Source organism: Gorilla gorilla, chromosome 1 (assembly GCF_029281585.2).
Source record: "Gorilla gorilla gorilla isolate KB3781 chromosome 1, NHGRI_mGorGor1-v2.1_pri, whole genome shotgun sequence".
NCBI lineage: Eukaryota > Metazoa > Chordata > Mammalia > Primates > Hominidae > Gorilla > Gorilla gorilla.
In genome coordinates this window covers 134,401,150-134,428,406 of record NC_073224.2, presented here as the reverse complement: position 1 = coordinate 134,428,406, position 27,257 = coordinate 134,401,150, and the positions used below count along the sequence as shown (strand labels likewise).

The 27,257-nt window shown below is 32.2% G+C and overlaps 1 long non-coding RNA gene across 1 annotated transcript; it reads right to left on the bottom strand.

Annotated features, from left to right (window-relative positions):
- Positions 1-4,526: 4,526 nt before the first annotated feature.
- Positions 4,527-27,257, bottom strand: LOC109029205 (uncharacterized). The gene is made up of 5 exons (XR_002008273.3): positions 27,154-27,257; positions 14,298-14,452; positions 12,515-12,617; positions 10,355-10,498; positions 4,527-4,618 (listed from the first exon to the last, which is right to left on the bottom strand). It is a non-coding gene; the product is annotated as an uncharacterized lncRNA (long non-coding RNA).

The following is a 27,257-nucleotide window of genomic DNA, read 5'->3' as shown; positions in this document are numbered from 1 at the left end:
TTATGTTTATACTGTTCAGAATATAATCATTTTCTTAACTATATGTATGTTTTAAATCTCTAAGTTTTTTCAATGTTTCAATTTTTCTCTTCTTCACTTTTGAAAAAGGACGTATTTCTAATTAACTACTCATAGAAAAAGCAAATGTATGTTTCAGTCTTGTATCATTGCCCTTCATCTTCCCTTATGTTGATATTACCTAGAATATTAGTTCCAAGTTATTTTATCTATTGTTTCTATTTTACAAATTTACATTATGTTGAATGAGTGTTTTTCTTTCCACATGTAAAATACTTTATCAAGATGTGTGATCACATTGATTTCACATGCCCCCTACAGAATTCACAAATTTGTTTCTCTTATTTATTGATTTGAATTTTCAATCGAATCTACCCTATAGTCTCATTTTTATATTTTATACCCTAATTTTTTTCCTATCATATTTTTCAATTCCTACTTTATTTCTTTATTTATATTAAATATTGTGTGATATTTAATTTTATGTGTAAATTGGACTGGGACATGGGGTGCCCAGAGATGTGATGAGACATTATTCTGGCTGTATCTGTGAAGGTGTTTCTTAATGAGAATAATATTTGAATCAAAAGACAGTAAAGCAGATTGCCTTCCCAACATGGGTAGGCCTCATTTAATCTATTGATGGCCTCAACAATAGGTTGAGTAAGGAAGAATTCGCTCCTTTGCCTGACTGTCCTTGAGATAAGAGTCTTCTCTTGCCTTTGGACTAAGACTCAGACTGGAACTTAAGCCTTCAGCGCTCCTTAATCTCAGGGCATCAGACCCAGATAAAACTATGCTGTTTGTTTTTTTTTGGCTCTGCAGCTTTCTGACTCCACATCTTGAGACTTCTCAGCCTCCATAACTACATGAGCTAATTTCCTACAATACATTTCTTTCTGTATGTATGTGTGTATAAATATAGATCCGTTTCTCCTGGGAACCTGAAGACATGTTGCTTTTATTTTATTTTTGTATCTGCTGTTCATGTGGGTCTGATTCTGCTATATTCATTTTTACTATCATTCATGGTACTTTGTCTCTTTGTGCTTCAGAGACTGATGTTTAGGAAATTTAATTCTAAATAAAATTATTAAATTTTAAAAAATAATTTTCTCTAAAAAATTTTTAAATTTTTTGTTTGCTAGTTTTCTGAATGATGACAAAGCAGTAATTTTAAAATTTAAATTATATAGCCATTGTGGAGCTGTTTAGAACATGGTGATAGTGTAAATTAGGTCCTCAAATTCACATGAAGGTAAGATTGCTATTAGAATTTTGTGTGCGTGTGTGTACGACACACACACTTAGAATTTAAAGAAAAAATGAGTTGAAATTTTATTTTCTTCTGTAGAAGAATTATATTTTCCTTATATTTGTTAATCCTGGTTTTATGCATACTCTCTGATAAGATCTACTATTCTGCATGGTCTCAAATTTTGTCTTCTATTTGTAAGCTGTAGGTAACTTAGAGACTGACAGATGACCCAGAGGCAGCATCAACTCTAATGTTTGAAAATCATTTTTAATTTATGATTTCCCATAGTTTCTGGACTCTGACTTTTCTTCATACTTTTCTGTTTATGAATTCATATAAAAAATTGTTATTGTTATTTTAATTGTCAAGCGTTTTCAGATATGTTGTACCAGGAGGTTGCTAATGAATATACTAGAAAACAAGTTACCAGAAAAGTAAGGCCAATGACATAGAATTCTTAAGAAGTACGAAAAAGCCCTGTACTATCCTATTCATTTGCTAAATGTTGCAAAAAAACAATAGCCTAAGAAAACATAATACGTCTACACATCTTGAGCTCATTTTAACGTTTACATGAAGTTTAGAATTAACTGAAGCCTTAATAGTTATTAAGAAGTTCCTTTTATGTGTTAAATATGTATTTTTTGTATTACGTTTTGTATAAGAAATTGTTACGGAAATACTAACATAATCTGTGTTTCAGAATAGCTAGAAACAAACAAATGAATAAATGTGATAGGTTTAAATAAAATATTTGGGAGGTTGCCGATAATTGATTTATCTTTGAAAAAGGTTGAAAAAAATCTTAGTGAGATTTGAGAAGACAAATAAAAGTTACCGCAACAATAACAGCATTATCTGACTGTGGAGGAAAAAAATAATGCCTCTAATCTCTCTCCTACCAGTAGGGGAAGGGTGGTAAATGAAGAAAGGCCTGGAAAAGAAAGAATGAACTATGAAAGAGTATAATGCATCTGGACGGTCCCTAAGGAGGTTTAAGAATCTTCCTTTTTTTCAATGATGTGTCTGTATTGCCTTTGATAGTAAATCACAGTTGTTGTTTAATAAAAGCTTATATTAAATTCTCTACTGAGCACTTCTTAAATGACAAAAGCAAATGGCAGCATATACTCTCTAGAAAAGTGATGTCTTTATTTGTGGAAAAATGTAATTTTTGTAATAATGGCTGTGTAACCACTCTTCACCAAGCTAAAATCAGAAGTTTTACACATGTGCCTCATCTTATTGCCTAGTAGCTGCCTAGTTTATTTTATGGTAGCAGCTCTTGGGTGTTAATCAAATCTGAAGTTCTCAATGCCCCTAGTACCAACAGTAGCCCATATTAAGTGCTTAAATGTATTTGTTGCAAGATTGGATAACTGAAGTGTCCTTTGGCTTAGACCTGAGAAATGAAAGACAAATATGTAAAATAAAAACATTACTATTTTCAATTCTTCAAAGATAAATCAGTAAATAAATTATAAGACCACTAAAATGTATTCCTATTATATGAAACCTACCAGTTATTTAAAATTGCTCCTCCATTTTACATTTACTATTTCTTAAGCATAAGAAAAGTCAATAATATCCTTTGAGAATTAGTCACAAATGCTTAATATTAAGTGTACAGAAAACTTTCTTTCTGTGTAAACATAATCTTATAATACTTAAAAAATAAAGTCAAACAGTGTGTTATATATGAAAAACACTATATGCGTTTGCTTTTTTGGGTCCACACTTTAAAAGATACTGGAAAAACACTTAGAAGGTCACTGCATTAAATGTTTTCTTTTTTTTTTTTTTAAGGCAGAGTCTCGCTCTGTCACCCAGGCTGGAGTGCAGTGGTGCAATCTCAGCTCACTGCAAGCTCCGCCTCCCAGGTTCACACCATTTTCCTGCCTCAGCCTCCCAAGTAGCTGGGACTACAGGCACCCGCCACCACGCCCGGCTAATTTTTTGTATTTTTAGTAGAGACGGGGTTTCACCGTGTTAGCCAAGATGGTCTCTATCTCCTGACCTCGTGATCTGCCCACCTCGGCCTCCCAAAGCGCTGCGATTACAGGTGTGAGTCACAGCTCCCAGCCTAATGTTTTCTTACTTATTAGAAATGTGGACTTGGAAATAATCCAAAATGTTAATTAAATTTATTTTAATTTCTAGGCAAAAAATGTTTAAATTTTTGTGTATCTCCTCATTTTCAATTATCACTGGAGATTGACTTAAAACAAGCTTAGTAACAACTTTGTTTGTACTAAATGATCCCAAATTTAGAAAATATCTACCCATGTGTGTCTAATGTGAATGGCCCCTTTATGCCATAATTTAAACAATTTTTTATCTCTAAGAACTGTTACACTCATAACTGTAGCATACAAAGAAAAGGCCAATTTGTGTCATTTGATAAAAGCAAAACAAATATTTAAATTATGGATATAATATTTTTCACATAAGAATTTTAACATACCATAGTTCAATTGTTACTACTTCTCACTGAAAATTCTACATGCTTGAAATTTGTTTAATCTTCACATATCGCACTATAAAATGTGCATAGCTGCCCATGTACCTTATCTTACTGCTTAGTAGCTGCTTTAGTAGTAATTATCAGTATTTGCCTTATTTTACCGCCTAGTAGTTGCCTTAAAAGTTATTACTATTTTTCACATGAAGAATGTCAGTGCCCATAAGCACTGTGTAGGCATAATCAGAATACTGTGAATTCGAGGTGCCTTTCACATGTTTAACAACACAAAGGGACAATATTGCTTAATACGTTGATATTGAACAATACCTTTCTTCAGGATAAGTTGATGTAATATGTTCGCTATATGTTCCATGAGAAGCAATTTATAGTCCCAACTATTCTCTTCAAACCAAACTAGAGATACCATAATTAGTAGCTGCATTCAATGTCATTTATGAAGGTGGAGTTTCTTCTCCAGTTCTAGAATATGTGTTTGAATATCCAATGACCTATTACATAAACTTTATAACTAAATATCATTCAAATTTGTCGGCTGTTGCTCAACCCTTGGGATTCAAGTCAATTGTCTCTTATGACACATGGAGGCAAAAAGCAATGTAATTGTTTTTCACTTTTTAAAATGTGCTATAAATGTAGTGAACGAACACTTCAGTTTGCCCAGAAAAGTCTCAATTTATACCTGCTGCAATGAAGTACCGTAAGTGTCCCATTGGATGATAAACTAGGTGGTTAACGCTACCCATAAACTCACTTCTGATAGTGTAGTTGTTATCATACTGACTTTTATTTGGAGGAGAAAAGTACTGCAAGATGAATGCATATTTCCTCAGATGTAGGAAGTGTCCTGAAATGGCAATCTGCAGAAAATGGAAGGGTAAAAACATAGAAGTTTGAAAATGGTGACCAAAATTAATAAAGGGATGTATGATCTCCTAAATACCCCATAAAATGTTCTTGAAGTAAAATTTCACAGAACCAACTAACTATATAGGCAGGCACTATTGTTTACAAATTGATTCACAAATTGTAAATGGCAATGGGTGAATGAGCTCTCAGAGCATTTCACAGTGCTAAGATTAAAATACATGCTACTTCTCTGATTGTCGTAAACAGTAGTTTTTTTTTATTTTATTGCAGATCTTTAACTCTACTATTCCTGAAATGACAGTTTTAAAAGTGTGATAAAAATGAAATTTCAATACACTGTCAATCATCCTGATTCCATATTGACTGAAGAAGAACAAAATCCACTTCTCAAGAATTGGCTTATTGTATGCTCGTGTCTTATAATTATTGTCTCATTGATTCTGCCAAAAGAGAGTTAATTGAATTTTAAGCATATTGAAATGATGTTTTTATTCTGACAATATCTTTATTCCTTACAGATAAATTTAGGGCATAAACAAGAATATATAAAATAATAGTTATTATTCATACTTCCCATGAAATATGAATATTTGATTACCTCTGTGACTTAGATGATTTATACAACATATGTATACAACATATGTATTGATTGAGATTAAAAATTAGACTGCTTAAATCTATTACCTGTTTTCTTATTCCTTATCAACATTCCTGATCATAATTTCTGGTGTTGAAATACTACTTAGAAAATTTTTAAAATGCAGTCATTTTAAAATCCTGTGCTTGAGGATAGGAATATGTTCTAAGAAATTCATTGTTAAGAGATTTTTGTCACTGTGTGAACATCATAGGATGTACTTACACAAACCAAGGTGGTGTAGCCTACTGCACTCCTAAGGTATATGAATAGCCTACTTCTCCTAGTTTGTAACCCTGTACATTACGTTACTGTACTGACTACTGTTGGCAGTTGTAGTAAGACAGTGGTACTTACCTTTGTGTATATAAGCATAGAAAAGGTCCAATAAAAACATAATATTATAACTTTATGAAACCACAGTCATATATGCAGTCCATCATTGACTGAAACATTCTTATATAGTGCACGGTTGTACCATATTTATAATAAAAATATTGTGATTAATATTAACTTAATTTTTCAAATGTTTTTGGCTTTAATTACTACAATGTCACTTGACTTATTTTTCTATATACTCTTGTGTCAAGGCTAGCCTGTTAATTAAACTGTTTTAAGTTCCAGAAAAACTGCAAATGCAAATTCTATCATTTTATTCAATAAATTGTCAAACAATTTATTCCAATAACACATTTACTTGATCTTCTCTTTAGATGACATTATAGTTATTAAGGTTAAGGTGTGCATTATGTTTCTATTTTATAATTACAGATATATTTAATCTACCGATGTATTTTAAACAATATAAATTATACTAACATTAGTTGCTTCTGAAAGACTCTAATAACATATTCTCATCACTAAATTTACAAGATACTTTGCTAAATTTATTTTTTTATAATACATATACATACACACACACTGTGAAATTTTGGAAATGTAAAAGTATAAAGAGAGAAATTAAACAGTCCTATAATGCCATTTATTTATAAATAACTAACATAAACATTTGCATGTTTTCTGTCATTGTTTTTTCGTAACTGTTGATGTATTTTATACTGTAGACCTTTTATGTGATAGCTTTTCTGTGATCATATCTTCCTTTTTTTAAGTAGATGTCAATGTCTCTAGTGTCTTATAATTAGAAGCTTATGTCATAGACAATAAGGGTGGTATTTCTACACAGTTCTTCGTCTGCTATCAGTAAGCCTGCCACTTATTGAACTTGAACCTGAGCTCATTTTCCATTTTGACATGCCAATTACGAGCCTAAAACAAGTAACTGTAAATAATACCATTTAACATTTAGAACAGTACAGAGTACAGCTCTCCAAATGAGTTTAGGAATACTTAGAGCCAGATTTGTTTGTGACAATGTAAGTTGATACTATTGACATTTAGGATGTGAACTCAAAGGAGCTAAACATCCTGCAATGTTCTGGTTATTTCCTACCAAAAAGACATACTGCTAACGTTGAGACACAGATGGGCATTTAAGAACAAATGTTTTTACTTAAAAAAAAAAAAAAAAAACTTGCCTTGCTCAAGATACAAGAATGTATTCCCAGGAAAATATATGTTGGCTCTAAGTATCTTTCCTCTTTTGCATGGTGTTTCAAATTATTTCTCAGCTATGCTTCATGGATCATGATTGGAGTTATGACATTTTTCCTAACTGCAAAGAAGGAGAAACATTTCTTCTCCATTTTCTTGTTGGCTTTGATGTTGTCAGTGGATTCAAGGAACAGACGTAAAACAACTGATTTTTTTTTTTTTTTGACCAGAAGCTTTAATCTCTACCAGAGAAATCCTTTTAATACATGAGAAAAAGTAAGTGGAAAAAACGGCACAATAATTATTCTGAAGATTGGGGATAGAATGCTGGGTATATTGGAAAGAATAGGCTATATTCACGGAAGGGTCATGCCATTCATTACAGAAGAAAAGAAAAGGCTGGATGTTACTGCCAGTAAATGATGATAACATGGAATTATATTATTCCTGCTTATTCATGCTATTTTCTCAAACTCAAATCTCTCTACCAAAATCTAGACTGTTATATTCAACTACATTATTAACTTTGCTATTTGAATGGCTGTTTTATTACCTAATATTAATAAATCAAAAGCTGACTTTTTGACCATCACCCCCAAACCTGCTCCATCCACAGCCCCCACTTCAGTTTACTAAAACTGCCTTTACAGTTGTATAGATAAGAACAATGGAGTCATTCTTGACTCCCTTTGCAATCCATGTTCAGTCCATCAGGAAATTGTATTGAGTCTGTTTTTAAGAACATAAACAAAATATGACCCTTCTTTATCTCTTCCACTGCTATAATCCTGGAACAACCCACCATGAGTTATTACTTGGATTACTGTAATAAGCTGCCAATTAATTAATGCTCTTTGTTTTAATTCTTACCCCAGAAAACTTGATTCTATTGCAGATAGTCTTTGAAAAATAAATGTGATACTGTCATTCCGCTCAAAATGTTGCAATGTTTTTTCGTGTCATGCAGAGTAAATACCAGATCTTGTAACTGTCTTCTCTGAGACCTATCTTGGTAATCTCCCCTTTCACTCTGTTCTGAGCACATTAGTATCCTTACTCCTCCGCCAATACTCTAGGCACACTTTCACCTTATGATGCATGCACTAGAAATATTCCTGGAACACACTTAGATTTTATATATTCATGAATAACTTCTTCATCTCTTTCAAGTCTTTACTCACATGTTACTCTTTCATTGAAGGTTATAACTAATCACATTAGGAATATTACTCTTTACTTATACTGATTTATATTACTCTTTTATTCATGTAGTTGTACTTCTTTCTTTTACTCATACAGTTATCTTTTATAACAAGATACTTTATTCAGTGATATAGCCTAAGTGCCTAGAACAGGGTTCTACACAGGACAGGAGCTCAGGAAATAATCGTTGAATGGGTGAATGAATATGAACCTGAGAGGGAAGGTTTTCCGCAGAGAGTGATTTAATGGCTGCTTTTCAATCTTCGACATGTTTTTCACCACAGAGCTTTTGACACAGTTAGCCTTGCCTTCTACTTGGAAATATTTCTCCATATAATCAAGGTTTCTTTCCTACCACTTTGGAAACTCCACTTAAATATGTTTCTTGCCTTTAAAATGTTAAAGAACTTCACTTCTTATTACTGAACATGCTCCACATGCTTTTTTAAAAATAATCTTATGCATTTTTATATAATTATATGGTAAGTATTCCCACATATACATCTCTATTGACATATGTGAAATTACAGAGTCTTGCAAGTTGTAGCTGTAACTGTAGCTGGATATATTCACTTAAATTTTGTTGTCTTTTTAATCTCCATACTGCTAACCAGTTCTCTTATTTTATCCTATACAGAGAAGCCATAATCATATATTTAACATGTAAATTAACTTTTGTTACTTTCATCATACATATAAAACAAAGAATGGCTTTTATACTCAGCTAAGTCCTCCATGATTGGCCTATACCTACCTCTCTAAACATATTTTCTACAAATCTGATTCTTACTAAATCTGCTTACGCCACAACGGCTTTTTCAATATCCTCATCTCAGAGTTGTTTCAGTTATTGTTCTTACGTCTTACTGTCCCCATAATTTATCCTAGTACCTATTCACATGATACTTTCTTAAATGTTTCTTCCCTACCTAAAATTGCATCAACTTCTATTTTTCTCAGCCAGCACTAACCCAGTTGAAAATAATACCACATTTTTGTTAATGTGATTGTTTACCCCAATTTTCTGTTTTCTCATCAGGCTTCATGTGGGTAAGGATCATGACTGTTGCATTTTTCTATAAAAAAAATTTGGTAGAGGCCGGTCATGGTGGCTTATGCCTGTAATCCCAGCACTTTGGGAGGCCGAGGCGGGCGGATCACCTGAAGTCGGGAGTTCGAGGCCACCCTGACCAATATGGAGAAACTCCGTCTCTACTAAAAATACAAAAATTAGCCGGGCGTGGTTGCTCATGCCTGCAATCCCAGCTACTCGGTAGGCTGAGGCAGGAGAATCGCTCGAACCCAGGAGGCAGAGGTTGTGGTGAGCCGAGATTGCACCATTGCACTCCCGCCTGGGCAACAAGAACAAAACTCCGTCTCAAAAAAAAAAAAAAAAAAAAAATTGGTGGCCATTATCCTAATTCACTTATAAGAGAGAACATGCAGTATTTGGTTTTCTTTTCTTATAAGTGACAGCTAAACTTGCATATGTTTAGACACAAAGAGAAAGAGAAGAACAATAGATGCCAGAACCTACTTGAGTTTGCAGGGTGGGAAGAGAGTGAGAGTTAAAAACTCTCCTATCAGGTACAATGCTCATTACATGGGTGACAAAGTCATTTGTGCACCAAACCCCAGAGAAATGCAATTTACCCATGTAACAAATGTGCATACCTGCGTATATACCCTTAGAACCTACAATAAAAGTTGAAAAAGAAAAAAATATATATATATTTTATGTATGTATATATATACATACAATATATATTTACAGTCTCCTTAAGTCTTATGTATATATATTTATATATACATAAAATATATATGACTATAGTCTTGTCTTATGTATATATATTTATATATATATAAAATATATATGACTACATATATAGTCTTAAGTCTTATGTATATATATTTTATGTCTTAAGTCTTATGTATATATATATTAAGTCTTATGTATATATATATTCTATGTATATATGTATATATGTGTATTTATGTATATATCTATGTATATATATGTCTTAAGTCTTATGTGTATATATATATTTTATGTATTATATATGTGTATATGTGTATTTATGTATATATTTATGTATATATGTCTTAAGTCTTATGTATATATATATTTTATTATATATACATATATACTTATATATATACATAAAGTGTATATATATATATATTTATTCTCATATAAAATAAAGAATGCTTAAGAAGAGGATGGAATGCCATAAGACAGAAGATAAACAGATATGTCAAGGGTCTCCAAGATCACCTTCAGGCTCAATGATTCACTAGAGGCACTCAGGAAAGTTGTTATACTCATGCTTACATTTTTAAGAGTGAAAGAATACAGATTACAATCAGCAAAAGGAAGAGGTCTGTGGGACAAGGTCCAAGTAAAACCAGACTCAAGCTTCGAGGTGTCTTCTGTTGGTAGAGTTTCAATGACCTGTTTAGATCTGCCAGCAACAACCTGTGACAACACATGGAAAGCTAAAGTGTTATCAATCAAAGAAACTCATGCAGCTTTGGGTGTCCAAAGTCTAAATTGGAGGCTGACATGTTTTGACTGTGTTCCCACCCAAATCTCATCTTGAATTGTAATTCCCATAATCCCCACATATCGTGGGAGGGATCCAGTCTGAGGTAATTGAATCGTGGGGGCAGTTACCTCCATGCTGCTCTTCTTGTGATAGAGAGTGGGGTGCTTTTATAAGGTTACCCCAAAATTTGGAAGCAACTTTGGACTTGGGTAACAGGCAGAGGTTGGAAGAGTTTAGAGGGCTCAGAAGAAGACAGAAAAATGTGGAAAAGTTTGGAACTTCCTAGAAGCTTAGTGAATAGCTTGGACCACAATGCTGATACTGATATGGACAATGAAGTCCAAATTGAGGTGGTCTCAGACAGATAAGAGGAATTTGTTGGGAATTGAAGTAAAGGTCATTCTTACTATGTGAAGAGACTGGTGGCATTGTATTCCTGCCCTAGCTATCTGTGGCACTTTGAACTTGAGATAATTTAGGGGATTTGGCAGAAGAAATTTCTAAGTGGCAAAGCATTCAAGAGTAGCATAAAAGTTTGAAAAATTTGCAGCCTGACAATGGGATAGAAAAGAAAACTCACTTTCTGGGGAGAAATTCAAGGCTGCTGCAGAAATTTGCATAAGTAACAAGGAGGTGAATGTTAATCACCAAGACAATGGGAAAAATGTCCCCAGGGCATATCAGATACCTTCACAGTAGCCCCTTCCATCATAGGCTCAGAGGCCTATGAGGAAAAAATGGTTTTCTGGGCTGGGCCCAGGGCCCCCCTGCTGTGTGCAACCTAGAGACTTGGTGCCCCATGTCCCAGCCACTCCATCCATGGCTAAAAGGGGTAGAGGTACAACTCAGGCTGTGGCTTTAGAGGGTTCAAGTCCCAAGCCTTGGCAGCTTCCACATGATGTTGAGCATGCAGATACACAGAAGTCAAGAATTGATGTTTGGGAACGTCTACCTAGATATCAGAGGATGTATGGAAATGCCTGGATGTCAATGCAGATGTTTGCCACAGTTTCAGCTTTCATAGTAATTTTTATGGTCTCACACTCTCATGCAAAGCGAAGTCTGTTTGTATCTTAAATTATCATAAAATTCTACTCGTTTATTGCAATCCCAGCACTTTGGGAGGCCGAGGTGGACCGATGGACTGAGGTCAGGAGTTTGAGATCAGCCTGGCCAAAATGGTGAAACCCCGTCTCTACTAAAAATACAAAAATAGCTGGGCCTGGTGGCAGGCGCTTGTAATCCCAGCTACTAAGGAGGCTGAGGTGGGAGAATTGCTTGAACCTGGGAGGTGGAAGTTGCAATGAGCCGAGGTTGCGCCATTGTACTCCAGCCTGGGAGGGAAACTGTCTCAAAAAAAAAAAAAAAAAATTAAACCTGAGTCTTTAATGGTGCCCCACCCTGCTTCAATAGACTATTTAATATATTTTTCACCAAATAAATTTATTATTTAATATTTTGTTCTCACTTAACGTTAAAAAATTACAAAAACTGCCTCCTGTGGCTATTATTTTTGTCATATTTAATATAATTTCAATGTTTTAGAATAAATATATAAACATATGTTTATTTTTGATAGAAAACAATGAACTGTTTTCTACATTTATTTAGGTATATTCTTTAGTATGCTTTTATTATAATTTTAAAAAATTATTTTTTAATTATTTAGTTTCAAGCAACAACTATTAGAAAATGTTTTCTACACTCTATTTGGAGATATAGTTTCTAAAAATTCTTCATGTTCTAAAAATTCTTCATGAATTTAATATGCTGATTATTCTTACAATATTTTTTATACTTATGGCTGCTTTGCAAAATATAAGATAATTTATCTTAGATTATCTTAATATATGATTAAGGACAGAGAAAATTTAACTTGATCAAAAATGTAGGAACTGATTTACACATTTTTAAAAATTGACTTTATTGGGTCTTTGGAAACTTACTTTTCTCCTCTGAGTGGTTCAGTTATGCAGACTTCTGCATTGCATAGGTATTTTGTTCCCATATATTTTCTCATTGCAACTCTTTTCTTCAGCATGTTCTATCCTTATTTAAAAAGGGGATTTTAGAATGTTAGCAGTTTGAATTTCAATAATGCAGTTGCTCGGAGAGGGGAAGGTATTCTAAGATACAGGGTCTCTCTTTTTTTGAATTTAAACTTTGAGTACAAAGGCTGAATAGGAAACCTACATGTCTTCATTATTACCTCTTTGGTAGGGTAAAAAATCCATACCTTGCATATGGATTCACTATGTCACTAAGCAAAATTTGAGTTTTATTTCTGTATTCTATTGGCAGGAAAATAAAATTTTTATAAATAAATAACTTTTTAAATGGAGAGAGATTTCTGAACTTATTACCTTTAAGTTTTTCATTATCCTCTTACTGAGGTGCTTTGTGGTGCTAACATTTTAAAGTCAAAGGATTTTGCTGAACCCAAATAAAAACATATAAAGATTTCAAGAATCTATTTTGGATTTTTAAATAGTTATATTTAGTTGAAGAAATTTAAATTACCTATTTCTACATAATCTTTTTATGTAGCCACCATGTACTATATTTGTGTATGTTTGCAAATGTGTACATATATGTAAAGTTTATGAAAAGTATTCCATATTACTTTAGTATTTCTCTTCTATTACTTGCTTTTATTTAATTCAGGTGAATAATGTGTGTGTATGATATGGTTTGTCTGTGTCCCCACCCAAATCTCATCTTGAATTGTAGCTCCCATAATTCCCACGTGTTGTGGGAGGGACCCGGTGGGAAGTAATTGAATCCTGCGGGCAGGTCTTTCCCATTCAGTTCTTGTGATAGTGAATAAGTCTCACAGCATCTGATGGTTTTACAAAGGGGGTTCCCCTGCACAAGCTTTCTTGCCTGCTGCTGTATAAGATGTGTCTTTCTTCCCGTTTACCTTCTGCCATGATTGTGAAGCTTCCTTAGCCATGTGGAACTGTGAGTCAATTAAACCTGTTTCCTTTATAAATTACTCAGTCTTGGGTATGTCTTTATTAGCAGCGTGAGAACAGACTAATACAGTATATTTGCATGTCCATACACACACACACACACACACACACATATATATATATATAAAAACTATTTAAACTTATGTCTATAACTTTATATAAAATTACATTCTACAGCCAGGTACGGTGGTTCACGCCTGTAATTCCAGCACTTTGGGAGGCTAAGATGGGCAGCTTACGAGGTCAGGAGCTCGAGACCAGCCTGGCCAACATGGTGAAACCTCATCTTTACTAAAAATACAAAAATTAGCCAGTTGTGGTAGTGGGTGCCTGTAATCCAAGCTACTCGGGAGGTTGAGGCAGGAGAATTGCTTGAACTCCAGAGGTGGAGGTTGCAGTGAACCGAGATCATGTCACTGCACTCCAGCCTGGGCAACAGAGCAAGACTCCCTCTCGAAATAAAAAGAAAAATTGCATTTTATTATGCATTTGGAAAGATAGACTAATTCATAAATAAAAAGACTAAAATTATTAGTACATGCCAAATTACAACCTGTCTTTCTTTTGTCACACACAATATGTACTGAACAATTGAGAAGATGATTTTATTCAGGCTATTGCAATACAGCAAACATTCATTAATGACAAACATCCTAAAAAAAGAAAGGAGGCTTAGAGTAGTATAGCTTCAGGTACAAGGGAGTCATCCCCAAGATGTGGGGGAGTCATGGGGCAGAGTGACAGTAAGTCTTACCTGAAGAGTGGAGGTGGGTAGTTCTTGTCACATGTAAAAAGTAGGTGGTCCTTGGACGCACAAAATGGTGAACAGATATCTCAGTTTTTGTTGTTTTCCAGAAGCACGATGGTCAGCTAAAGTCCAGCATTGCCATATATTTGATAATTATTAACCTAAAAAGGAAAAGAAGGTGAAATTACATTAAAAGTTTCATTAATTAAATGAATCTTGGTTATGGCACTTGGAAAAAATAGCAAACTTTTTACCCAAAGTGTTTTATTGGACAAATGTTTCGCTGAAGGTATTACAGTTTAGCTAGAGTATACCTTATTTACTTGACTTTTAACATATATAAATAAAAGAGTATTTGGTTATTATTGTGTCTATATAATGTCTTCTTTGAAAAAATATTAATTTAAGAGTTAACCAAGCTTACCATTTCAACGAAATGAGCCAAAAGACACAACTTAGGACCAAACTATCTCTTTAAAAATAATTTTTCTTTTTACAAACAAAAAGTGAGTTACTTCTCATGTATTAATCTATGTAAATTTCCAGACTTTGTATCAATATCTTTTAAAAATACATGAATGCTATTTTTATTGAATGTTTTATGAAACATTGAATACATCTAAAATCAACTAGTTTGCACTTAAGGACTTCATTATATTCTTTCAACTATATTGCTTCTAGAAATGTTAGTAACTTGTTCTAAAGAAGTATATAAAATGTTTATTCTGTATGTAAAATGTTAGTGTAAAGTACAATGTATTTTGTAGCTTACTCAGTATTAATCAGAGGAGTAAAATGTAACAATATTAGAATGCTAAAATATTCATACTAATACAATAAGCATGTTTTAAATTCATACAAGAAAGTTGAAGATTAAAAGCATATTTTAGGCAGTAAGATCAACACACCAAGTTAATATAATAAGATATTCAGCATTATGAGAATCACTCCCCATTTCATCAGTGAATATATTAGACAAAATGGAGTACAGAAGTTATTGGCTAAGATGTTTAAGAGGATGAAAGCCCAGAAAGTATAGATTTATGATAAATTCCGAAAACAGCAATTTACTGGAAGATGGGAAATGTATTTACTTTTACATTTTTATTTATTTATTTTGAGACAGTCTCTCTGTCGCACAGGCTGGAGTGCAGTGGCCTGATCTTATCTCACTGTAAACTTCGCCTCCTGTGTTCAAACGATTCTCCTGTCTCAGCCTCCTGAGTAGGTGGGATTACAGGTGTGTCCCACCATGCCGACTAATTTTGTATTTTTGTTAAAGACAGAGTCTCACCATGTTGGCCAGGCTGGTCTCAAACACCTGACCTCAAATGATCCGCCTGCCTTGGCCTCCCAAAGTGCTGGGATTATAGGCATGACCCACTGATCCAGGCCAGAAGATGGGAAAAGAACATTTAGTGAATAAGAATTCAACAAATTGCTTAAATATATTAAAGTATAATCGGTGTAAGGCAGTATACAGCGTTTCCAGTATAGGATTCCTAGTTCCGGACCTGTCTGTCTATGACACCTGTGATGTTGTGCAAAAGGAATATTAATAACTGCTAAACATAAGATTAGAATTAATACACTTACTGGATAAACACACAAAATATCTAAATGTGTATATATAAGTATTTTTATTAGAAGAGAAATTTTATAGATATTTGCCTATATGCATAGATTTAAAAATATATAAATACAGCTTATTTGGTACAATAAAATGTGAATAATAATTTTAAAAGTACAAAAATAAAATTTCAAAATTGTATACACCTGAAAAACACTAGTTTTCTAAACTCTAGGGAACATTATTGCTTCATTTTGAATTTCTTCAAGATTTTTTAAATTCTTACCTCACTGGCTGTGTGCCCTGGCTCACCTGCACTAGATTTAATTTCAGAATAATAAAATATAATGCATTTTTTGCTTTTAAGGTTTAGTAAATTTTTAAATTAAATGTGGCCTCTGTGTTTTTTCTTTATCGAAATACTTTTAATTATTCTCTTCATATAGAGGTTTTTGATTTATTCATTTTTATTCAAATATGTTTTTGTTTAATGCCTGCAATTTATCAAGCTCTATACTTAGACTATAATGATGAACAAGACTAACACAAGTGCTGTGCTAATGGAAAGCTTCAATATCATATCAAACATATATTTATCATGTAATAAATTTCAATTATAATAAAGAATTGAATTTCAGCATTCTATGTGAAGAATTAACAGAAGAATCTATATAGGTTTGTGTTCTCATGCAAATACCCATATAAAGGAATAATAAGAGTTAAATGTCTTTTCAGGTACAGAAAAACTGACCTAGAGCTTGAAGTAACCATGACAAATAAGGGAACCAAATGAAAGTCAATATAGCTAAGGTATGGAGAGTTAAGGGAATAGATACGTGAAAAGATCCTAGAAAGTTAGACAGAAAGAAACCCCTGGATGGTATTATTGGCTAGATTTTGGGTCTGTTCAAATATCACTAGGAAGGCCTTGAATTCTTCTATACATCAGATGACCATCGGTTTTACATTTACAAAAGGAGATCTTAAAGAAAGAAGAACAAATAACAAAGTAGGAAGAGTTAATTTTGAAACATCACTTAAGAGAATATTACAATAATCCAGAGGAGAAATGATGGCCACTTGACAATGAGGAACAAAATGGTAGGTGGGTTTCAGAGGTATCTATAATATAGAATACATTGGATTTGTAATATAATTGATGACAAGAGAATCAAGAATAATTCCAGATTTGGGGCTGAGGGAAAACCATTATGTAAACCATGGTGTAATTTTCTGATTTAGGGAACACAGAAAATATATAAGTTTGGAGAGGAGATTTGTGTTAAATAGGTAGTGCTGTTGAGACAGTTCAAAGTGGATGTCAATAAGAAGCTCCATATTTAGGCCCTAGAGCAACCCCTACTGGATACATGAATATGAGAGCCTCACAAAGAGATTGCAACTGAAATAATGAGAGTAGATGCACACTAAAATTTTTTAAACGTCCACTATAAATTTCAGAAAAACTTTAATCATTAATGAATGTATACATGAAGAGAAGGTGACAAGAGACTACAAAAGAATGTCCAGAAAAATAGCAGGAAAACATTAAAATGGCATTTTATGGAAATAGAAATAGAAAATTCAAGATAATATTTTTAGAGAAAAACAAAGCCAACCTTATAGGGTAATAAAGTCAGGGCAAGGCAAATTAGGGTTAAGGTATGTTCATTGCATTCATAATATGAGGCCTTTAATAAACTTACTCCAGGTAAGCTCTGGAAGAATTATTCAGGCAGCCCCTTGAAGTGTGTTAAGGAATGGGTGGCTGATGAAGATTTGCAAATAGCATTTGTAAAAAACTTCATAGAAAAGTTTGCTTATGTTAACCCCATAATAGCAGTGTCTACTTAAATCCTGAAAAGAGTTATCAGATATTTACTAACATTATTTTATTCTTCTTTTACTAAATATATTAAGAATATATATGATGATGAAAGCTCTGACATTTCATAGTGGTTCCTTTTCTGAGTTTAAAAACTTATTTTTTCCTTTTGTTCGGTTTTTAGGCTTGCTTAATATTTACCAGTACTGATTTATATTAAATTTAATGAAGTCTTATAAAGATGACCCTTCACAAATTTTTCACAAAATGATCTTCAAGTCTAGACAAAAAGAAGGATGGAGAAAAAAAAAATCACCAGAATCAATCTGCAGTTCAGAAATTCAGTAGCTTTGGGATGTTGGGAATCTCTAATGATTATTGTAAAAACTGGAGATATGAATAAGCAACCAAGTAAAGCAGCCATTGCACATCTTCTTCCTATTTCCCACTTCTCAACTTTGTCTGGAAAACTCTTCCAGTAATAAACTGGTAATTACATCCAACATGATCTTTTTCTTATTCCTACCTCTCCTCCCTACTCCTATAAAATCTTTCCTGCAATAGCAACACTTCTTTGAGGGACAGAAAATGTGTAAGACTGAATATCAAGTAAACTGTCAAGAGAGTGAATACGCCTTATCTAAATTGCTCTATTATAATCTTGAAGTATAAAGCAGATCAAGAATAAAAGTCCAAGAAGCAGAATAAACAAATAACTTAAGCCTCCCTTAATCCAGTGGGAATTGATTGATTGCCAATATTAAATTTACAATTCATACTAATATATAAATTAGCCATTTATTTCATTGGTAAACTTGTTTACTAATTTATCTAAATTCACAAGCACAAATGTTTTATCTAAAAATCTAACCTCCGTACAAGTGACTATAATTAGAAATATAATATATAATATTTTAATTCAAGTATCTCATAGTTATAATTACTTTCTTATTTTTCCTCACCACAAACAACTGCTACATATATCTGTAAATTTTGCTTTCTTTCTACCTTTCCCTTTGAGGTCCTAAGTGTTCTATTACTAAAATTTACATTTCCCACATTGATAGACATTTGATAGGTTTCTAAGTTTTTGCTGTTATAAACACTGTTAATATGAGCAACTTTAAACATTTTTGGCGTGCATATATGAGTATCTCTAATGAATATACATAAAACTGGAATAAGGAGTTATCGAGTAAACATATCCAACTTTCCAAGATAAAGATAATTATTTTCCAATGTGGCTAAGAAATTTAAACTCTTAAATATTAGTATTTCACAACTTCCCACTATATTTTACTTGCTAATTTTTGGTAGTTTCAAACTATAAGTTTCATTAACATAGTGGCTATAAAATTATATTTATGTAGTAATTTTTTGCATTTTCTTTATCACAATTAAGGTTCAACATTTTCATATTGTTATTTAATAGTAATCTACTCCCTGAATTTAATTTATTTTTTAAACCTGGGTCTTGCTAGATTTCAAAAGTAACTTATATCGTAATTCTATCTTATATACCACTTGTTTTGGTTTCAAGTCAGTCCAATGAAATGAATCCATGTTTACTCTGTATAATTGATTTCTAAGTATTCATGAATAAGAAACACAAATTATGTGCTATTTTTATGCTAGCATTATACACTTTTTCTCTGTGTGTTTGTATACATATGAAATGATATATTTGGGTACAAAAATTAGGATTATAAAGGGCTTCCAAGGATGCAACTAAGCATTTTGTGTGCTGAGCATCTTCGTTGATGCTAGTGGTTTCTGTAGCAGTGTTCTTCCAAGTTAAGGAAACTTTTTTTTAAAAGGCAATGATTTGTTTACAAGATACACGGAGCTGGGGGCTTTGTGGAAATAAATGAGGTCAGGAATTTGAGACTGGCCTGACCAATACGGTGAAACCCCATCTCTACTAAAAACACAAAAATTAGCTGGGCGTGGTGGCGGGCGCCTGTAATCCCAGCTGCTCGGGAGGCTAAGGCAGGAGAATAGCTTGAACTAGGGAGGCGGAGGTTGCAGCGAGCTGAGATTGTGCCATTGCACTTCAGCCTGGGTGACAGAAAGAGACTCCATCTTAAAAAAAAATCAAATTAATGTAGTTTTGTATGACAAAGTGCAGTCTATACACAGATAAATATAGATGCTGTGCTCTCTAGAGAAAATGGAAAATTAAAAAAAAGGACAGTATGTAATCCATCAATGAAGAAGCTGGGAAAATAACCACAAATGTCTAAAACACACGGAAAAGAAGAACTGGAAGCCTTATTCCAGACCTGCAACGTGATGTCAGGAAAATAGGGATCAAAAGGCCCAGAAACGTAGAAATACTTAAAAGAACTGTTCATTTTCTGTTGTTCAAGGTTGTTCTCTCAACTAAGGAAGCATTTTATATGCTGGTTTCATATACTGTGGATTATCACTATGACGTGTTTGAAGCACTTTAAACCTTGGTAGATTCATGGATGTTTACTACTTTAATGTGTGTAACTCTGTTTTGTCTTATCACTTATCTTAGTCTTCTGCATTCATATAAGAAGATAAAATTACGCTTATATGAAATTGTAATGTTACCTAATTAAATGCTTCCTTCATGGGATCAGGGCCAATGTCTGCTTGCTTACTAGTCTATGTTCAATGTCTTTCTGGATAATTACCACGATAGAAAACTTAATAAATGTTCACTGAGAAAATAAAAACTAAAATAATTATTACCCATTATTTATTATCAAATTATATTTATATATAAATAAGAATAAAAATTAAATTGTGTTAAAATTAAATAATCTATAGCCTCTGTAGGGTAAATCCCATGTGATTTTCTGGCTGTAAACAAAATAGGTATAATCCCTAAGGAATAAATAATTGTGAAGGCAAATGTGAATGAATATATTTTACCAATGGAAACAATGTCCTTGAAATATCAATTATATCTGGAAATAATTGGTTTAATTTAGTTTTAAATTATCAGTTATGTAACACAGGGTGCAAGCAAGTCTCTGTGTCTCTGTTGATATCTCTGAGAGAGAAAAAAAAGAGAAACACCTATTCTAACTTAAATCTGATCTTTACTTCTGTTCTTCAAATTAAGTCCTTCCAAGAAAAAATAAATATAAAAGTCCCTTAGGGTTAATAGAATAACTCACAACATAATCCCAACACAGCACTTTCAAAGCTATTATTTACTGAAAACTTGTACTAGTTGCTATGGAAATAATCCTTATTAAGTTCATGTGTAGAGATCACATTTAGTGTAATTTAACCAGAAATGGTGTAGAATAACACAGAAGAAAAATAAAAATTGAATTTTGATGTGAAAATTTAACTAAGTAAGGTGTATTAATTCTAATAATATGTATTATCCATTGTCAGTGTATGGTAATCAGATTATTTCTTTATTAGAAAGAGTTCATAAAATTGAAGGAAGCTTAGAGTAATTTTGTAAGTTTACTATGTTCTTGAAAACAACAGACTTACAGGGGAAAATATTCAACAACTTACTTAAGACTATCAGTTATCCTTCCATAATAACTGTGTCACCAGCTCCTGCAGAATGTCGTAGAATTTTATTTAGAATGTTTCATTTTATAATTTGTTTTATCCCATATATTGCAAGAGATTATTAACAAATGTACGTGGTTTAGATGAATACCAGCATACATTTTCAATTTGCAAATTATAGCTCACTTAGAAGTTGTAAGGGATTATTTTCTATGGATAAATAATATCATTTATAATAAAGTTTCAAATTGTTTTCCTCAGAAAGGTTGAAGTAACTTTTTGTTAATTAACTGCTATATCAGAAATGATTTAGCTAAAAAAGCATGAGTAATTTATTAATGTCACAAATAATTATAATTTATATGATTTACAATTATGAATGTCTTATGCTTTATTCTATATTTTCAATTTATGTCATTCTTAGGTACTTTCTTAAATAACTATGAATCAAAACATATTAAGAAAGCATTAAAAATATTTTTATTACATTCCTAGGCATTAACTATCTTCCTTATATATTCCTTGACATACTTTATGACTTAAATAAAACATATAACTCTATTTAAATAAAAAATGTAAAATTATATTTTAAAACATGGATATTGTTTTGAAATTATGTATATATCATTTTAGATACAAAATTTAATTGTATTCATTTCAATAAATTATTTGATTTTGATTTTCTCTACAGTCTTTTGTGGTCACACATTTAATCACAAAACACCTTTGAATTACATAATCTTATTCGTAAAAATTATAGACAGGAACCTAAGCAGAAGTTGTTATCGCCAGTTGAACTATGGATGCTTTGTTGTATGACTGCATTTACAAATTATTTGACCTCCTTTAGATTTGGTCTTATGTTGAGTATAGGCAACCTATTTTAAAATAGCCTTCTTCACATTTGTTTTCTAATCAGCACAAAACCATAAACTTCTACCTGGAGAATTGCTGTGAATTTAGAATTTGCAATAAGTGTTGAGTTCTTCATAGTGTGAGAAACAATTTGTATTCATTTTGCCTATTTATATAGAAAAATGTTTGGTCTTGATCATACTCTTGATGATTCAGTAATATTATTCAGAATGATTTATAAAATATTTTCAATTTTTAGCCCTTTAGTTTGTCTTGGATGAAATTTGAAAACATACTTTAACTTTGTTCAAAATTATTTTATTCCACTGTCTAGGAATGTAAAATAATTAAAATTTTTGTATGAATCTTGATGATTACACATGGCTTAAAAATTATTAGGACAATTATTCTTTGAAGGAATGTTACTAACTTTAAATTATTAGACAACATTATACTATGATACTCAGTTTAAAGCTTTTTTCTGAAAAAAAAAGGGGCATGTTATCAACTCTAATTTTGGAAGTTGTGACAATGTTTAAATGTATATTATTTAAACACAAAGTTTTGTAGCTTTCTCAACTTTCTATGAATGAATGCACACAATTTTAACCTCTCATTCTATAACTATATATATATTTTGAAAGAGTAAGTATAATTTATTTTTTCTTAATCCTTATATTTTTAATAATTTTTTTTTTGAGACGGAGTCTCGCTCTGTTGCCCAGGCTGGAGTGCAGTGGCGCAATCTCGGCTGACAGCAAGCTCCGCCTCCCGGGTTCATGCCATTCTTCTGCCTCAGCCTCCCGAGCAGCTGGGACCACAGGCGCCCGCCACCACGCCCAGCTAATTTTTCTATTTTTAGTAGAGACGGGGTTTCACCCTGTTAGCCAGGATAGTCTCGATCTCCTGACCTCGTAATCTGCCCGCCTCAGCCTCCCAAAGTGCTGGGATTAATAAATCTTTATATCACTAATTTAACATTGTTATTAGTTGTCCTAGCATATCTAAAACAATTTTTGTATAAACATTATCCAGCTCTCATGGATATTTGATTTTTAAACATTTTATTTTATAAAAGCAGTCTTATGGGACAAATGTTCACTTTATAGTAGTGTTTCATTGATGATGCTTCTATTTGATAAGTAAAGTTCATCTCCCATGTAAAGCAGAATATTCGTATACCATTTTAGTTATTGACATTTTTTTCTGTTTTTTTTTTTTGGCTTCTGATTTTATGAAAAAGAAGTCCAAATTTGAATGATACAAGTAAAGTAACACAAACTAACATCAACACAGGAATACCTATTAAATGCACTTTTAAATATATGCATAAATTGCTAACTAGTTTTTAATTTAAGACTATAAACTTGAATGATGGCAGAGTATGAATATATAGCCTGGCAATTATCAACTTACAAGACACAATATTATATTTATTTAAGTGAACAAAATTTTCCATATTCTTATTTTCTATTATTTGTAATCGTCTGAATAAGTACTTAATGCTGAAATTATGTTTTCCCAATGTAATTAAGACACGGAAATCCTAGAACAAACTCTAGGAAGGAATTTATGATATGACTAAGTCTTCAAAAACACTTGTAACAAAAACAAAACTTGAAAAGTTTTAATCTAGTTAAACTAAAGAGCTCCTGCAAGGCAGGAGAAACTATGAACAGAGCAAACACACCAGTTACAAAATGAGAGAAAATATTCACAAACTATACATCTGACAAAGGCCTAATAGTCAGAATCTACAAGGAATTTAAACAAATCAATCAAGAAACAAACAATCCCATTAAAAAGTAGGCAAAGGCCATGAACAGACACTTCTCAAAAGAAGACATATAAGCGACCAAGAAACATATGGAAAAATGCTCAGTATCACTAATCATCAGAGAAATGAAAATCAAAACACGAGATACCATTTCACACCAGTCAGAATGGCTTTTGTTAAAAAGTCAAAAAATAACAGATGTTGGCTGGATTGCAGAAAAAAAGGGGATTGCAGAAAAAAGGGGAGGCTTATACACTGTTGGTAGGAATGTAAATTAGTTCAGCCACTGTGAAGGGCAGTTTGGAGATTTCTCAAAGAACTGAGGGTTGAACTACCATTCAACCCAGCAATCACACTACTGAATATATACGAGAAGAAAAATGAATATTCTACAAAAAGAAAGATGCACCTGTATGTATACCACATCAGTATTCACACAGCAAAGACATGGAGTCAACCTATATGCCCATCAACTGTGGAATGGATAAAGCAAATGTGGTCCATATACACTATGGAATACTATGCAGCCATAGTAACAGAAAAAATCATGTCCTTTGCAGCAGTGTGGATGCAGCTGGAGGCCATTAGCCTAAGCAAATTAATGCCGAAAACAGAAAACCAAACATTGCATGTTCTCACTTATAAGTGGGAGCTAATCCCTGGATACACATGGACACAAAGAGGGGAAAAATGGATGCAGGGGAGTACTTGACGGTGGACGGTAAGAGGAGGAAGAGGATAGAAAAACAACCTATAGGGTACTATGGTTATTATCTGGGTGACAAAATAATCTGTACACCAAACCCCTGTGACACACAATTTATAACAAACTTGTACATATACCCCTGAAACTAAAATCAAAGTTAAAAAATGAAGAAAAATACAGTGTTTCAGATCCCATCCTGGAACTACTGAAACAGAGACTCTGGAGGCATGGTCCAGTAATTTACATTTGAAGTAATAATTGATGGTATATTTTTTCCATCCTTTAAATCTATGCATGTTGTAGAATTTGAAGTAAATTTTTCAGTAAACAGCATATGGGTAGGCTATTTTATCCTGTCAATCGCTTCTTTAAATTGACATGTTTAACCATGTACAATTAAAAAAATAATTCTATATCAGAGAAACATTTCCCATTTTATTATTTATCTTCTGCTTGCTTCCTCTGCTTCTTATTCCATTGTTTCTCTTTTTTTTGTCTTCTTCTAGGATACTTGAACATGTTTTTAGAATTCTATCTTAATTTTTTTCATAATGCTTTGAGTGTATGTCTTTGTATATTTTTCTTAGTGGTTGCTCTGTGTATTACATTATTCATATGTGTCTTAGCAGTCTAATGGTATCAACATTTTAACGTTTCAAGTGCAGTGTAGAAGACTGACTTTCATTCAAATATTTTACTTTCTGACTTTTAATTATGATTTTCTTTTTTATCTGATGGTGTCATTATTTTCAATCATCAATATGAATTATACAACTCATGAAGATAGTCTATTGCATGAATTATACAATGAATGAATTATCCAACTTGTGAAGGTAGTCTGTTGTATGTGTCCATATATCTATTCTTTCAGTTGTATTTCCTTCCCGGTGATCCATGAGTTGTTCTTTTATAATTTCTTTGCTTTATGAAGAACTTCCTTCTGCCATTTTTCAATGATGTCCTCAAGATCTGCTACCCAAATTCTTTTACTACTTCTTTGATATAGAATGTCTTTGCATCCCAAATTCTTTTACTACTTCTTTGATATAGAATGTCTTTGCATCCCCTTCATTCATGATAAAAATTTAACTGGATATAGATTTCATAGTTAATAGTTATCTTATTTCTGCACTTAAAAATATTGTGCAATGTTTTTCTAGACACCATCATGTCAGTTGAGAAGTATGTTGTCATTTGTATTGGTAGGTAATGCATCATTTCTCTCTGGCTATTTTCAAGGTTTTGCTTTGTCTTCAATGTTCAGAAATTTCACTGTGACATGTCTTATTGAGTTTTGGGGGTCTTTATTATATGTAGGGTTTCTTTGAATTTATCCTATTTACAGTTCACTCAGTTTCCTAACTCTGTATATTTATGTATTTTACCACATTTAGAACATTTCTAGTCATTATTTCATTGAATGATTTTGCAGCTCTATTCTCACTTCCCTATTCTTTGATTTTAATGACACAAAAGTTGGATCTGTTTTTCTGCCCCATTTATGTAAATACTGCAAGATATATAGATGGACCCTGACGTCAATGATGGTTTAATTTAACATATTTTTGACTTTATAACTGTGCAAAAAATATATGCATTCATTTAAAATCATACTTTGAAAACCTATACAACTATTGTGTTTTTCATTCTCACTACAGTATTTAATAAATTACATGAGATATTTAACACTTTAGTACAAAATAGAATATGTGTTACTTGCTTTTGCCCAACTGTAGGCTAATGTAAGCGTTCTGAGCACATTTAAGCTAGGCTAGGTTAAGCTATGATGCTCTGTAGGTTAGGTGTATTATATGCCTTTTTTACTTATAATATTTTCAACTTATAACAGATTTATTGAGTTGTAACTACATTGTAAGTCAAGCTGCATCTGAATTTATAATTTTAATGGAGCTTAATAAATGTTGTAAAAATTAACAAAATTGATGGGGGAAACATTTGAGTTGTGATTCAAAGTCTATTTTTAATAAAAGTTGTTAATTTAGTAAACTATATATATATATATCTTAAAATTAACCAAGAATACATTACTTGTGGTTTATTAGTAGGGTCATAAATGGCATAATAACATATAAATATAAAATATTTACTATAAAATAATGTTAAAACTAACATTAGCTTAAAATGTATCTAACATATTTTGAGAACATGTATAATTGGAAATATATTTATTATATTATATTTGAGGTATTTTGTTTAGAGACTATATATCAATAGAATACTTCCACTTATGATTCTTTATATCATTACCCCAATTTTGCCAAATAATTTATAATATTCATAATAAAATATATTTAATATAATGATTCTTGGGGAACTCTTAAGGAACTCTGATGATACTGCTAAAACTATTCATTACAATAAAAAACTCAAAATTATCATAAAATAATCAATGTTCCCTTTATACTTGTATAGTATAAACTAAAATAATGGAGTTATTATAAAATTTAGCAAATGCATTCTCATTATTTCTCTGTTTGTACTGTTTACATTCCCTACTATACAGAGAATGATACTTACAGTAAGAAATTTAGATCATATATCCTTTTTATTAAAAAGCTTCTAAAGCCATCCCGTTTCACTGAGAATATAATACAAATCTACCTCATGTCTTGCTCCTCTTGCTGTCAATCACTCAGCTCCTGAATGTGTCTCAACCCAACCATAAACACTCCTGTATTAGGATTCTTGTTAGCTGCTCCTAGAAG